General features: G+C 35.8%; 1 non-coding gene across 1 annotated transcript; it reads right to left on the bottom strand.

Moving 5' to 3' along the window:
* Nucleotides 1–5,290: 5,290 nt before the first annotated feature.
* TRNAN-GUU (transfer RNA asparagine (anticodon GUU)) lies at nt 5,291–5,364 on the bottom strand. Its single transcript has one exon. It is a non-coding gene; the product is annotated as a tRNA-Asn (tRNA).
* Between the last annotated feature and the right edge of the window lie 8,417 nt (nt 5,365–13,781).

The raw sequence follows: 13,781 nt of genomic DNA, 5'->3' as shown, positions 1-13,781 counted from the left end.
CCCTAGACAACTGACATCTCCAGAAAGCAGCGTAAAGTCAATGGGATTCTGTGCCAAAAATTTCTGAAATAATAATATTAATGCCCTTCAGGATAAATTCAAATCCCTTAAAGTTTAGCCGGGAAAAATATTATAAAAAAAAACAATACTTCTCCCTAAATATAATGATTGTGAACTCTGGCGTGATTTTATGTATTCAGATTATATCCTAATGACCTCAGAAATTGGCCAAGTTATCAATAAATAAATAAAAAAAAAGGCTATAGGCCATTGATGCTACATGAAAATGAAAATTGTGTTTGCAGCACTAAGAATCCTGTGTTATTTTAATATTCGAAACAAAATTTTCAAATATACTTAAGGTCCTAGGTTAAAAAAAATCGAGTTTTGTGTTCAAATGATGGGAATTTTTTCCCCATTTTCTGTTAGGAGCATGTCAGATTTGCCAGACGGACGTTATATGCGCCATACCCAATGCTTGGCCATTTAGAGGGACTTTGATGCTTCGACACCATCTTTATGAGGCTACTCTTTATCGTTGGAGTACAATTTCATTTATTCACGATAACGTTTAGAAATTCTAAGTTTTGTTGCCAAGTACGATACTTCATTCATTACCGATTCTTTTAAACAATATCACGTGGCGCGTGCCTTAGTCTTTTTGAAAACGCTGCTGACTCGTCTCGACCGTGTTGGAGGTTTTGTTGTGAAGAATTACTCGTTATCAACTAAAATTTTTTTTTCAATAATGCCGAAAGAATCAAGACGAAGGTCTGGTAAAAATAAAAGCAAATTTTCTCATAAAAATAAAAATAAAGACCAGCCGGTCTCCAATTCGTGTGGAAGAGAGAGAGAGAGAGAGAGGAGCCATGTGTGGTTAGTGAAGAGCCATGTTGTGATAGTGAAATGAGTTGTAAACTATTTTCTACCGAATTATTGCTTAAAAGGTTTATGAAAAGGAGAGTGGCTGAACATTCTGAAGGGAAACACAATCAATTTGTAATATCTCATGTAGCCTACATAACTTACAGTTCCCAATTCCTGTTTGACAAAAAATGCAATATATACACTGTCTGTATAGGATTGATTGATTAATTGAGAGTTATCTGGCGTTACAACTTCGGTGACCCTGGTAGTTGTGACGCCAGATAACTCTCAATTAATCAATCAATCCTATACAGACAGTGTATGGAGATCTTACAAACACAAATCAACTATTAAAACTGTCAAAAGGCCAAACACAAAATAGGAATGAAGCTTTTCATTCAAAAGTGTGGAAAAAGTGCGTCAAAGAAACGTTTCGTGGATTTACTACAGCCATCTGTGGTGCGCTACAACTGATCTGTAGAGAGCAACCTTGGGTATGGGTGTGTCTGTTATGAATGACATTATAGGAGACATTCCTATTAAAACGAGTACTCAGGAAAAAGAAAAACCAAGAACAAGGTCAACTCTGATACCCAAAATACGGAAGAGGAGAGCAAGGCAACAAGATAATGGAATATATAAGGCAGGAGCTATTTAGGCTGGCACTCATAAGTGGCACTCAGTTCCGCCTAATATCGAGGATTAAAGGACGCTGAGTCCGTGAACAAATGGAGACTATGCCTCTTGGGGAAAATCCATTCTGAATTTTAAAAACAAGTCCACAAAGGTTCCCCTGGGGTGGTTTGGAAAGTCTTTGATTGGATAAGTAAGGTAAGCTTGAAAATAAAGTTTTCTTTTTTTAGGTATAGAATAGATTTTTGAGCTGCTCAAAATGTTTTTGATATGCAGAATGTGTGTCCAAGATAGCTATGTTTTTCTTCAAGAAAAATTAAACACAAAGTGTATCTCCCATAAGTGAGTTGTGTGTCTGAAAGTGGAGGAAAACTTTAATTCAAGTGTTCTCAAAATCAAGATTTTATGTAGTTAGTTACATTCAAATGTTTATAGAATCAAAGATTTTGAATATAACTGAAAAAAGGTAAAAAGGTATTAATTCTGCAGAAAATTTGAAAAACTTTTCATGTACTACAGTTCATTTTGCAGTGTCCTCTTACATGCAGTGTGGAATTTTCAAACTCGAAAAAGTGAACATTTTGAATTTTCAAAATTTTTAAAAATTGATATTTCTACTAATTTGGTTACATTTAAAATATACATATTGTAAAATTATGGAATTTTCATTAAAACTAAGCAAAAATTATATAAAAATTTAAAATTCAGTTATTGAACTTCAATTTTTTTTTATTTTAAAAATTCATATAAAAGTGTTTGTCCAAATTACATGAAATATACAATAGAATGATGTTTTACAATGCCAAATAACCCCTCAAAATTTCAGTTATCTCATAGGCTAAACAAAAGACAGTAAATATCTCGGTCGGTGGCTGGCGAGAATGAATGCCTGACAAAACCCCCACACGACATAACCCCCACCGACATAACCCCCACCGACAAAACCCCCATACGACGAAACCCCCACACGACAAAACCCCCGCACGACAAAACCCCCACACGACAAAAACCCCACACGACAAAACCCCCACACGACCAAAAACCCACACGAATAATGAAAGTGCGGATAGTTAATAAATAAATAAATATATATCCATATATATATATATATATATATATATATATATATATATATATATATATATATATATATATATATATATATATATATTGTTTAGTAAATTACCTATTGTTATTCGATAAGTTATGTACAGTGGTTACAAGGAAAGCTTTCTGTTTTCGTCTGTTAACTAGCAAACTATCAACAAATTTGTATTGACAATACTCCTTTGCTAGTTATTTACAATTATTACAAAATGACTTTTTTTTTCTTAAGACGGAGTGTGAAACTTTGAACAATACTTTTAAATACCTGGTTGGTTATAGTCATCCCACAGTTTGGGTTGCAATTGAAGCCCTGAACAAAGAGCACTGATGGTTCAAACTTGCTTGGAAAAGAATGCCATCGGAGAACCTCTTCGTAAGAAAATTAAGAGAGAAACTGTAAAATTGCAATCGCGATTGCAAAATCTTTGTCTTGATTTTAGTAATGGGAAGAAGGACATCGAAGAATTTGTTAATGGTGTAGCAAAAAATATAAGAATATATAAATTCTGACTTCTACATGTTTTGTGCCTTACGAAACTGTAAATTTTACTTTATAATCTTATCTTCTTTAATAAACGATTTTAAAAATCTGTAAAATCAGTTTCTAATAAAATATTTAAGATTCAATAAATTTTCTTTGATAAAATCCATAAATATATATATAAAAACTATATCCTTTTTCATTTGTTTATATGGGTGTTTTTGTCGATGTTTTGTTGGTTTTTGTCGTTTTATCATATGGGGTTTTTTTCATATGGGGTTTTTGTCGTTGTCGGTGGAGGTTTTGTCGGTGGGGTTTTTGTCATGTGGGGTTTTGTCGCCTCCCCGGCGAGAATAAGGCCGTAGGAGTAGTTTGCAGAACGACGGGACTACCTCCGAAGGAAAACTAAGTCCATTGTCTCCGTTGTTTAGTGTTGCTTGGGAGTTCAGGGCTTGAGTCAGGTCAGAAGTGATGTTAGCGTTAAGGTCTGGTTAGGTCAGGACATGACATTCTGAAATTATTTGTTTTATACTGTTTTATTCTACACTCGCCCCAGGCCGCAGTAATAGTCGGCAATTTTGCCATATGAATTTTTACCTTTTTTCATTTGTTTGTTACTCTCGATGTTACGTTTTCGTTTTATCTCTAGTGACTTCGTTGTAACGGCACACCGGAGGGTTATTCAACTTTAAGTTACCCCTTGATTTGTAGTTGATCACAGAAGATGAGTGTCTTATAGAGCACGATTTGAAATTATATGGTGCACTGTTTTATTCCATAGCCACCCTAGCTACTTGCTCTCCGACATTCAAAGATATAGATTACATACAGTATAAGGACACGTAAATTAAAAAGTGAACTGAAATAATGATTAGAATTTCGACTTTAACCTGCAAGTACTTTTAAATATCCGTGGATATTTAAAAGTCACTGATTAAAAAAGTCTTCATAGATCTACAATATTTTGAGTGAGTGTCAGTGTCATATATATATATATATATATATATATATATATATATATATATATATATATATATATATATATATATATATATATATATATATCATCAGAGTAATATTCCCAGCTCAGGCTAAAGTGGAGCTCAGTAGGCCCTTGTGTTGTAAATTTTGACAAGTAAGCGGTTAGGATATATGAAGTATTTTTCTTCTCTGGGCTTGAGAAATTTTGTCATCATTAGTAAACCTATCGAATGTTTTAATAAATATCCAAAACATTTGTTCACATCCAACTGTAACTAGCACGGGATAAACCTAAAAAAACATAATGGTCTGAGCTAGTTGATGAATGATATATACATAATTGATAGGGAAAATGGAATTTTGATGAAATGTATGCAGTTATATTTTATCATAGAAAGTCAGAGCAATTATCAAAATGATCACAAGATATTCATATCTTACGATTCCTTTGTTTTTTTTTTTTTTTTAATTCGAAAACTGCCATACTACCGTTATAGTTTTCACTTACGATGCATTAATGAAATATCTAAAAAAAAAAAACTGACTTCACGCCAAATGAACGTGCAGGAAATTGGGGACTTTATTAAACTTAGGATTTTATGATAATAATAATAATAATAATAATAATAATAATAATAATAATAATAATAATAATAATAAATGAAAAATCAAATAAAAAGTAGGTTGTTTAGAAAATTGAATTTGGAAAACATCCTGTCTCTTGCATAAAAAATTCGGGAGTCTTTATACATAATTGGGAAAGAAACAAAGCATCCCATATCTGAAAGACTATTTAAAAGAAATAAGGGAAGAACGATGGTTCCCTTTTTTCGGAAGTTTTGAAAAAAATCATGAAATATCGCTGAATACTAAATTAGGACCTATGTGTTATTCGTATAACAGTTACGAAAGCATTACGTTACGCAAGAAAACATTCAGTATCACTCAGCAGATGAAAACACCGTCAGTAGCGTAATATTTGATGACCATACCTTAAGGACATCACATTCTTTTCAGGTAAAAGCATTCAAGCTGAAAGTGATTTGAAGGACGCGCAGATCAGTTGATTCACAGCGCTCAAGTTATTTACTAAGCATGCCGTTATCTACCTTCGATAGAATGAAAACACCTACAATGGTAAAGATTAAATGAGTCCACGCAACTGCTGCTACCGTTATCTGTATGGACACCTGTAACTAAAACTTGGTTGCAAAATCGTTCCGCCCCCGGGTGGGCTCGAACCACCAACCTTTCGGTTAACAGCCGAACGCGCTAACCGATTGTGCCACGGAGGCTTGAAATCATACAGTTCCTTTTTAAAGACTAACCAAGAGCACCAAGCACAAGCATTAATCTTCCTTTATTATACCGTTTATTCAATTTTTAGCTGGACTTGTGATTTCTCCATGTACATAAATCAACATCTATCTTTCAGACAGGATTATGAAAAGGAGAGAGAAAAGCAAGCCAAAGCTGTAACGAGTGAAGTACTAACAACAGCATATGGACGTTCGATCAGAATGTCAGGAACAGTTGGGAGATAATCTAAACCATTCAGCTTCCATAACAATAATATCTATACCTATCATCTATCCATCTATCTATCTATCTATCTAGATATATATACTTTCTCTTAAACAGTTATCGTTAAAAGCAGTTGCTCAAGTGACATCAATAAGTTTTTTGGAGGAATCTTCACCTTCGGAGTTTTTTTCGATTCTCCTGTGTCAGTTTCTGGTGAAAATACGCAAACTTCTTTCTTCCATTTATTGTTTTTTGTTAAGACAGCTGTTTCTCCACCCTGTGGTATTTTCAAATGACAAATAACTTACAATCTGGACTCACGACCTGTGTTTCATCGTGTGGAGGAAAGTGCTTAAGTGACCTTGAGACCGGAGTGGTCGAGGGATTAAAAGCTGAACCATGGGGTGGGAGCTTTGGGTACAACCACAACCCAATACTCGTAGAATGGAAATAGGAAGTACGGGAAGCATGACTGTAGAACAAAAGTAGAAAGCAAGGTAACCATACCCGGAGAATGGAAATAGAAAGTATTTAATGTTTCAATAGTCCAGCTGGATCCCGAGAGAGAGGCAGCAGATAAAAGAGAAACTAGTTTCCTTTCAAAGACATCAACAACGAAACAGCTAATGCTGCTACTTAAGTTACTACTTCTAATATCAACTTATGCAACTGCTCCAGGTGAAGTTGGGAGGGCTTGGAACATACGGCAGAAACACAAACAAAATATGCGAAAGAGAAAGAGTTACGTATCCCGTAATCATTTATGGGAGTTTTCATGCTCTGCTTGGACTATCGACGCACTCTGTGCCTACAATTGTGTGTGAATTGACCCGCAAAGAACTAGGAACCAATCAGCAGAGGTAACATGAAAACGGTCCTGGTCGTTTCGGCCGTAAGTCACTTTAGGCCGTTACATCCAGAACAATGTAAGACGTTATGTTTATGGTATTTACCGTTATGTTTATGGTATTTACCATTATTATTTAATGTTTTACGTACATCCCCAAGGGGCTGGTACTAAACACGGCGCCCATTTTGCACGTAAACGTGCTTACGGCCGAAACGATCCGAATGCCATGAAAATTGGATATACTGTAGTATAACAGTCCATCTCTCTCTCTCTTTCGGTCCTCAGTCTTTCATTTTCGTTTAGTTCCTGAACAGTTAAAGACATTTAAAAATAGCACCTTTTCATCGCTGCTGTAAAGTCTTTGGACCATAAACAGTTGACAATGACTATTTCACGGATCATGTCAAGATTAGCGGACCCAACATCTCCATGTCAATTGAACAGCGAACCCAATGATCCCCATGTAAAGAATAGCCAACCCTTCCGGTCCGAACTCCAATTCCATAGGAGGGCTAGTACTAACACGGCGAAACAGTGATTCATCCTCACTGTTTCGCCTTGTTTAATACTAGCCCCTGGGGGTCAAATGTATTTCGCCTTGTTTAGTACTAGCCCCTAGCGAACCCGATTATTCCCATGTAAAGAATAACGAACCCAATCATCTTGTAAAGAATAGCAAACCCTGCTGTGAGTAGGTTCGCTAGCCTTGACATGATCCCTGTTACACTTACAAGCCGTATTTAGGACATTTTTTTTTTTTATCTACGATCGGTGAACTGTTCAATTTGGAAATACTAGAATTATTTATTTTTGCATTTTCGTTTGTCTTGTCTTTAAAAGTAATCTGCTTCTCAGTTCACAAAACTTACTTAGCAAAAACCCTTATAATGTTCTAATTCGTCAGCAAACTCCGCTTTTTTTAAATTTTTGAACACGTTTCAAAATTCATAATTAGCATCATATGCTAAGAAAGCATTCTTTCTCCAAAATCAACTTTTGAATACAGTAACTATCCTTAATGAGAGAGAGAGAGAGAGAGAGAGAGAGAGAGAGAGAGAGAGAGAGAGAGAGAGAGAGGTGTTATAGTTTTTAATGCTACATTCCGCTGCTTTTCCCAAATAAGCTGTTATAGCTACTTTGTGGATGATAAGGTAGTACAATGCATTTCTTTTCTGAAGTAGTTTAGCATAATTTGAATAAATGAATCCGCTTGAATTCTGCAACGTAACAGCAGAATATTTTTAAAACCTCTCAACAACTTCATATATCTTCATTTTAACGATATTCATATACTTATTGCTGCTGCTAGCACTACTATTATCTTTAATACAACAACGACTACTACAACTCGATTTGACTTTGAAACGGAGTAAATTCCTGTTTAATGCAAATTCAAAACTCTCTCTCTCTCTCTCTCTCTCTCTCTCTCTCTCTCTCCTCACAATTGTTATTTTCCCTTAAGCTCATAAGCATCACAGGCACGTAGCTTTTAACCATTAGTTATGATTGCGAAGTGTTCTTAAGGATTAACGCGTGAATCCTATAAGTTTTTATGCAGTATACTATATTACAAATATTTACGTAATATACTGTAATAAAAACAAGGTCTGTTACTAAAAGTATTGAGGTTACAATCGCTGTCCATCAGTATATCTGTTGGTCCCTAAACAGCACATAACAGAGTTTTTTCTTCTTTCATAACCAACAGGCTAGCTTTCAAATATGGCGTTTTTTTTTTATAAATTTTATAAATACTCATAAACATTTTGATTTAATTAAAGCTTATTGCATTATTAAGTTTCACGATTTTAGAATGCAATAGTATTTCACTTTCTTTTTAGTTTCCCTCTTTAAAGCCAAACAAATCTCGCAAACACCTTGAAATGTTTTTATTTCCCAGGAAAATATATAATTTTCATCAATGAATGATAAGAATTTTTTACCATATTTTGTGATGTGTTTTATGTGAGCAGAAAATAATAATTTTGTAAGTAATATTTAGACATATAGGCAGTAGTTTTTCCTTGAAATGTTGGCTCTGTTTCACTTGCTGCTTATGGTTTGAATTTTTATTCCTTCAGGTATTATCTTCACAAACAGAGTGTGTGATTTTGGCCGAAAATAAATCACTGTTTGCTGCATAACCTAGATTTTATACGTATTTAATCAAATTCATCGTAGCTTATTTAAAATAATGACAATATTGCCTGTGCATCAAAACAGCTGTCAGTTATTATTTATTCTTTGTTTATATACTGTACTAACTTTCACTAGGTGCCGATAGTGGAGAGTTATGCACTGCTTCTCTCTAAAAATGAGATATCTCCTCAGCTAGAAGCGTGTTCTCTAAATTTGTCTCCCCAGAAATACTATAAAATCAAAGAAAACGCATTCATTTAGGACCATTTTTATTTCCGTCACAAATATGTTATTAATATCAGTAAGAGCAAGCTGCAAGCATTTTTTCTTCAGAAACAACTTTTCAATGTAGTAGGTATTCTTGGAGAGAGAGAGAGAGAGAGAGAGAGAGAGAGAGAGAGAGAGAGAGAGAGAGAGAGAGAGAGAGAGAGAGAGAGAGAGAGAGAGAGAGAAGCTTTAATTAGGCCTAGTGACAGTTTCTGGTATCTAGGAGCAACGTTGTCGACATCAAGAAATTTTGAGGGGCAGGGAAGAGAACAATTATGAAATATTTTCACCTCTTACTTTTAAAAAGTTGTATTTACAATTAGAAAATTCGTCATATCGTTTAGTTATGTTTCCCTTTTGTTTACCAAATCACAATAGCAAAATTCCTGCTAAGTTTGCTCTTAAATTGGAAAATATTCATCGCTTGTATTGTGACGCCTTCAATGAATGCAGACGTACCTTGTTTTGGTTATATATTTTACTGTATGAATTGCGTAGACAACTTAAGAATATAAGTGGGAATGCCAGCTTGTTATATTGCTTGTGTCTTGTTTACATTTCATGATGAACATGGTATACATGATTGTACAACCGAAATGAATCCTCGTGATGTAGCCTTTTGCAATCTTTCTCCGTAATTAAGTATGCTCGTTTAGTGCTTTTCTTTCCTCTGGTTATATAGGATATTATAAGCTCAAAATCAACACTTACTATATTACTACACTGTCAAGCAAGTAGACTGAAAGAGCTTAAAAAAATTTTTTTTGCCATACTTGTCGTTCACTACGACTAGCCTATACGTATTTCGCCTGTTGCTGTTTGGAAATTGAGTGAAGCACAACTTACCAAATAATACTTTCCCTAAAGAAAATGTTAGCTGATTTTAAAAACGCATAATAGACACAAAAGTGTGAGATTTATATATTAAGTACGAAATCCTATATCGATTCGTCCACCAACGCACATTAATCCAGACACCGTTTAAGTATCGGAAAATCACAGCTAAAAAAAAAAAAAAAACTCAGCATAGTAGTCCTACAGAATCTTGAAAATTTCCAGCGACACTTATACTGTCTTTTCATAATTTAGTGAAAATAGATACGCTAGCCTATATCTGACTGGGTATATTTACAACGCATAAAACTATTAATGAAAAATGCAATTACTGTCAAGTTAATTTATTTTCCTGTCAAATGTATACGGTACTTCCACGGTCCACCGGTGTTGTAAACGACGTTCAAGGCTGCCATTCGTAGGGGAAATCCCCTACAGCAGGTGATATTAGACAAGGGTAGGGTAGGGGACACCTTGCGGGGAAAACTGCATTATGTAGGGGAAAGTACGGGATTTTGATATCTGGTAAAAATAAATAAATAAATATATATATATATATATATATATATATAATAATAATAATAATAATAATAATAATAATAATAATAATAATAATAATAATAATAATAATAATAATAATAAAAACTTGTTTCCCTTGCTGGCAAGAGAAACTAAAGTTGATGTCTTTGTTTTCCCTCATCAACTGCCAGAGGCGCCACCCCACCCCTCCAGCACCATTGTATGTGACTATAATGTTAGGTAAATGATGAGACAGATGGTGACGATGTCATTGGTTTGTGAACAGTGACTTTGAAATTTGAATCTGTCTTCACGTGACTGGTTGAAGAGGGGAGAAGGAAGTAATTAGGCCTTACAAATAAGTATACTATGCATTGTCATAGCACGGTCCTGGTCGTTTCGGCCTTAAGTCACTTAGGCCGAAACATCCAAAACAATGTAAGACGTTATGTTTATGGTATTTACCGTTTTGTTTATGGTATTTACCATCATTATTTTATGTTTTACGTACATCCTCAAGGGGCTGGTACTAAGCACGGCACCCATTTTGCACGTAAACGTACTTACGGCCTAAATGACTTACGGCCTAAATGACTTACTGCCGAAACGACCCGAACTCGTCATAGCTAGACTACAAAAAAAAAAAAAAATTCATAGCTTACCCTAAGTAAGTAATTACTTTGTTAGTAATAGTTAATTGGCATGAAGTGATAGCCTAGGCCAATATGGTTACTTCTATCAGGGAGAAGGCTACGCTATTAGAATTGCAATTTGGTATTTTGAACCACAGAAACCTTTCCCTCTCAAGTGGATGAACTCAAGGCTTGCTCACTTGTATACCTGTGCAAGAAAAAGCTACATGCACAAGTATGGGCATCAAGGAAATGATCAGATACTTGATGATACAAAGGCTGAAGATTTTGTTTGAATTAATTATATACATTATAACTGGTAGAATATACTTCAACTAAAAATTTAACACCCCCAAAAAATCATTACCAAAGATTAATTTTCCTTTACTTCTTATGCCAAAAGAAAAGATACTTTTTATTTGCTTATTACATATTTGATTTATTATTTAGAAATACCAAAGAATCGATTAAGTTTTCATTTTCTTCTTTTGCTAAAATATATTCTTTATATTTGTCTATCACATACATTTGGTTTCTCAGGGAAAATACATTTTTCTCCTCATTATTTTGCTACAATAAAAATGAATAAAATTTAAATATATAAAAAGTATTTTTACTCAAATCATCCATGTTAAAAAGCATTTGGAATTTGAGATAAATGGTGCAATAACTCCAATATGTGGGTGTAACGAACCGAGCTTTTCGGCCCTTAAGAAAAACACAGATCTAGATGGAAATAATATTGGGGCTGCTCTGGCTAATCGACAGCTCGCACACACAAAGAAGGAGGAATAACAAAATACAGGAAATGGTTATAAAAATAGATTTATTAATATTAAATCTTAATAAAAATCTATAACAAAAAAAGGCCATTGAGCCATGTCCGGGCCACGAAACACAAAAATAAAGCAATATTACTTTATATCAAAAAGAAGTACCAGCAGCAGTCGATACAAAAAAACCATCTCCAGCGAAGTCCACCAACTAACGACAACAGGCCGTATTATCACGACGTCCTGCTGCCGTCTCCCCAAAATACAAAGGACACGGGGCCACTGCACCCGAGCCAAAACTGCCGACAGGGTCTCCACCTGCGGCCAATAAACAACCATCTTCGTTGGTGCGCTGCTTGTCTGGGCCCAAACACCGGCTGCCCAAGAAACGTCCTCAAAGTCGAACTGCTGCTGGTACTCAAAAGTTCTCTTCCCCAAGAGAACAACCTGTTCGCTACTGCTGCCCGAACCTGACTAAAAGTTGGCGCCAAAAAAATAAATAAATAAACAGGTAACTACCGTACCGCCCATAGAACAACCAAAGATCCTAACACCTTCCCCGACAGAAAAAAAAAAAAAATTACAATTTTTTTTTTCCAAAATAACCAACCTCCTCCAATGTGGTGAAAACTCCGACAACCAGAGCAGAGCCAATCCTGTCACACGGTCGCCAATGTAACGAACCGAGCTAATTTTTTTTACTCAATAGAGGACGAAACAGCCCCAAGCTGCTTAACAGGAACACTGAGGACAACTCCGACAGAGTCAAACGACAACCATCTTGCTGACGTCCTCCTCCAGTACCGACGACCGCGACAGAGCCGACACGGCAACCATCTCGTCCTCCAATAAACGTACTGACGTCCTCCTCCATCTACGACGACCACGACAGAGCCGACACGGCAACCATCTCGTCCTCAAGAAACTCTCCGTTGCTCTGCTCTGAGGACCTGAACATTGTCACCCCAACTGGCTGGACTTGTTGCTGCTATGACTTGTTGCTGCTAAACCTGACTTACGGATACCTGATGCTGCTATTTGCTGCTACCCTCAACCTGACTCGTTGCTACGCACCTGAAAACCTGACTTTGCTGCTACGAACCTGGAATATTTCATTCTGAACTCGTGTAAAAGAATAAAAAAAAAAAAACATCATTTTTGGGGTAAGTTGAGCTGGGGGATGGCCGTAGGAGGAAGTAGGGGAAAATGAGCATGGGTGGTAGGGGCCACTAGGGGAAAAAAATTTAGTGTGGTAGGCTGAAGATGAGTGATTGCAAAAATACTTCACCCTCTTTTTCTTTTTTACGGGTTTGGGAGGATGAACAGTTGTCACAGGTTGGTCATTTTAATTTTGTCTCTATTAGGCTATAAACAGTAGGGAACTTGGGAGTTATTTTTCATACAAGAATATAATAGCATGTAGGCTATATTGAAATGGTAGGATTGTAGGCCGGAGGAATGGCATCAATCAAGTTGTTTTAGGTGTTAAATAATAATGTATTAAACACTAAATTTGCAGGTGCGGTATGCTGCCAGATCTTAGCAAACGGTCATTTTTCATTGTAAATTTCTGTGTTTTACTGTGCGTTTTAAACGTTTCCGATCTTCGTGTTGGAACTATACTCTGTTTTTTTCCATCTGTCCACCCGCCTGTGGTGCTCGCGCATGGTAACACTACGTCCGGGGCTTTAAATAGTTACGCTATGTGTAAGTTTTATGTAAATAAAAGGATATCTGGGTGTACATTTGCAATTGGAAAGGGTTTTAATAATTTACTGTATGCGAATTACACCGTTAATAATCGAAATAGGATATTGTTATTATTGTTGAATGTAAGCTGCCTTTTCGGGGTGGCGATTGGAACAGCCAGACGCAGTGGCGGGAAAATTGCTTCTCTCGCGGTTCACTACGGCAAGATGTCAACTTTATTGGACCACACCTACTCTGCTACTGGGCTACGTGTTACTTCATTACACGTAAGTATATCAGTATATACTTTTAATTTTTATAAAGTGCGTTTTAGCCATACGGGTGGAGTGTGCTTTTCCGTCCCCCTCTTTCCCTCCCTCCTCCAGGACCGTAATGCAACTTACGCATATCACTCGATTGATAAAACATCTGTTCGCCACTTCATTTTTATGGGGAAGTATTCGTTTTTCATCATTCTTTCTCGA

Source organism: Macrobrachium rosenbergii, chromosome 4, assembly GCF_040412425.1.
Source record: "Macrobrachium rosenbergii isolate ZJJX-2024 chromosome 4, ASM4041242v1, whole genome shotgun sequence".
Classification (NCBI taxonomy): domain Eukaryota; kingdom Metazoa; phylum Arthropoda; class Malacostraca; order Decapoda; family Palaemonidae; genus Macrobrachium; species Macrobrachium rosenbergii.
The sequence above is the reverse complement of the archived record's forward strand: the minus strand, read 5'-3'. Positions and strand labels throughout refer to the sequence as shown.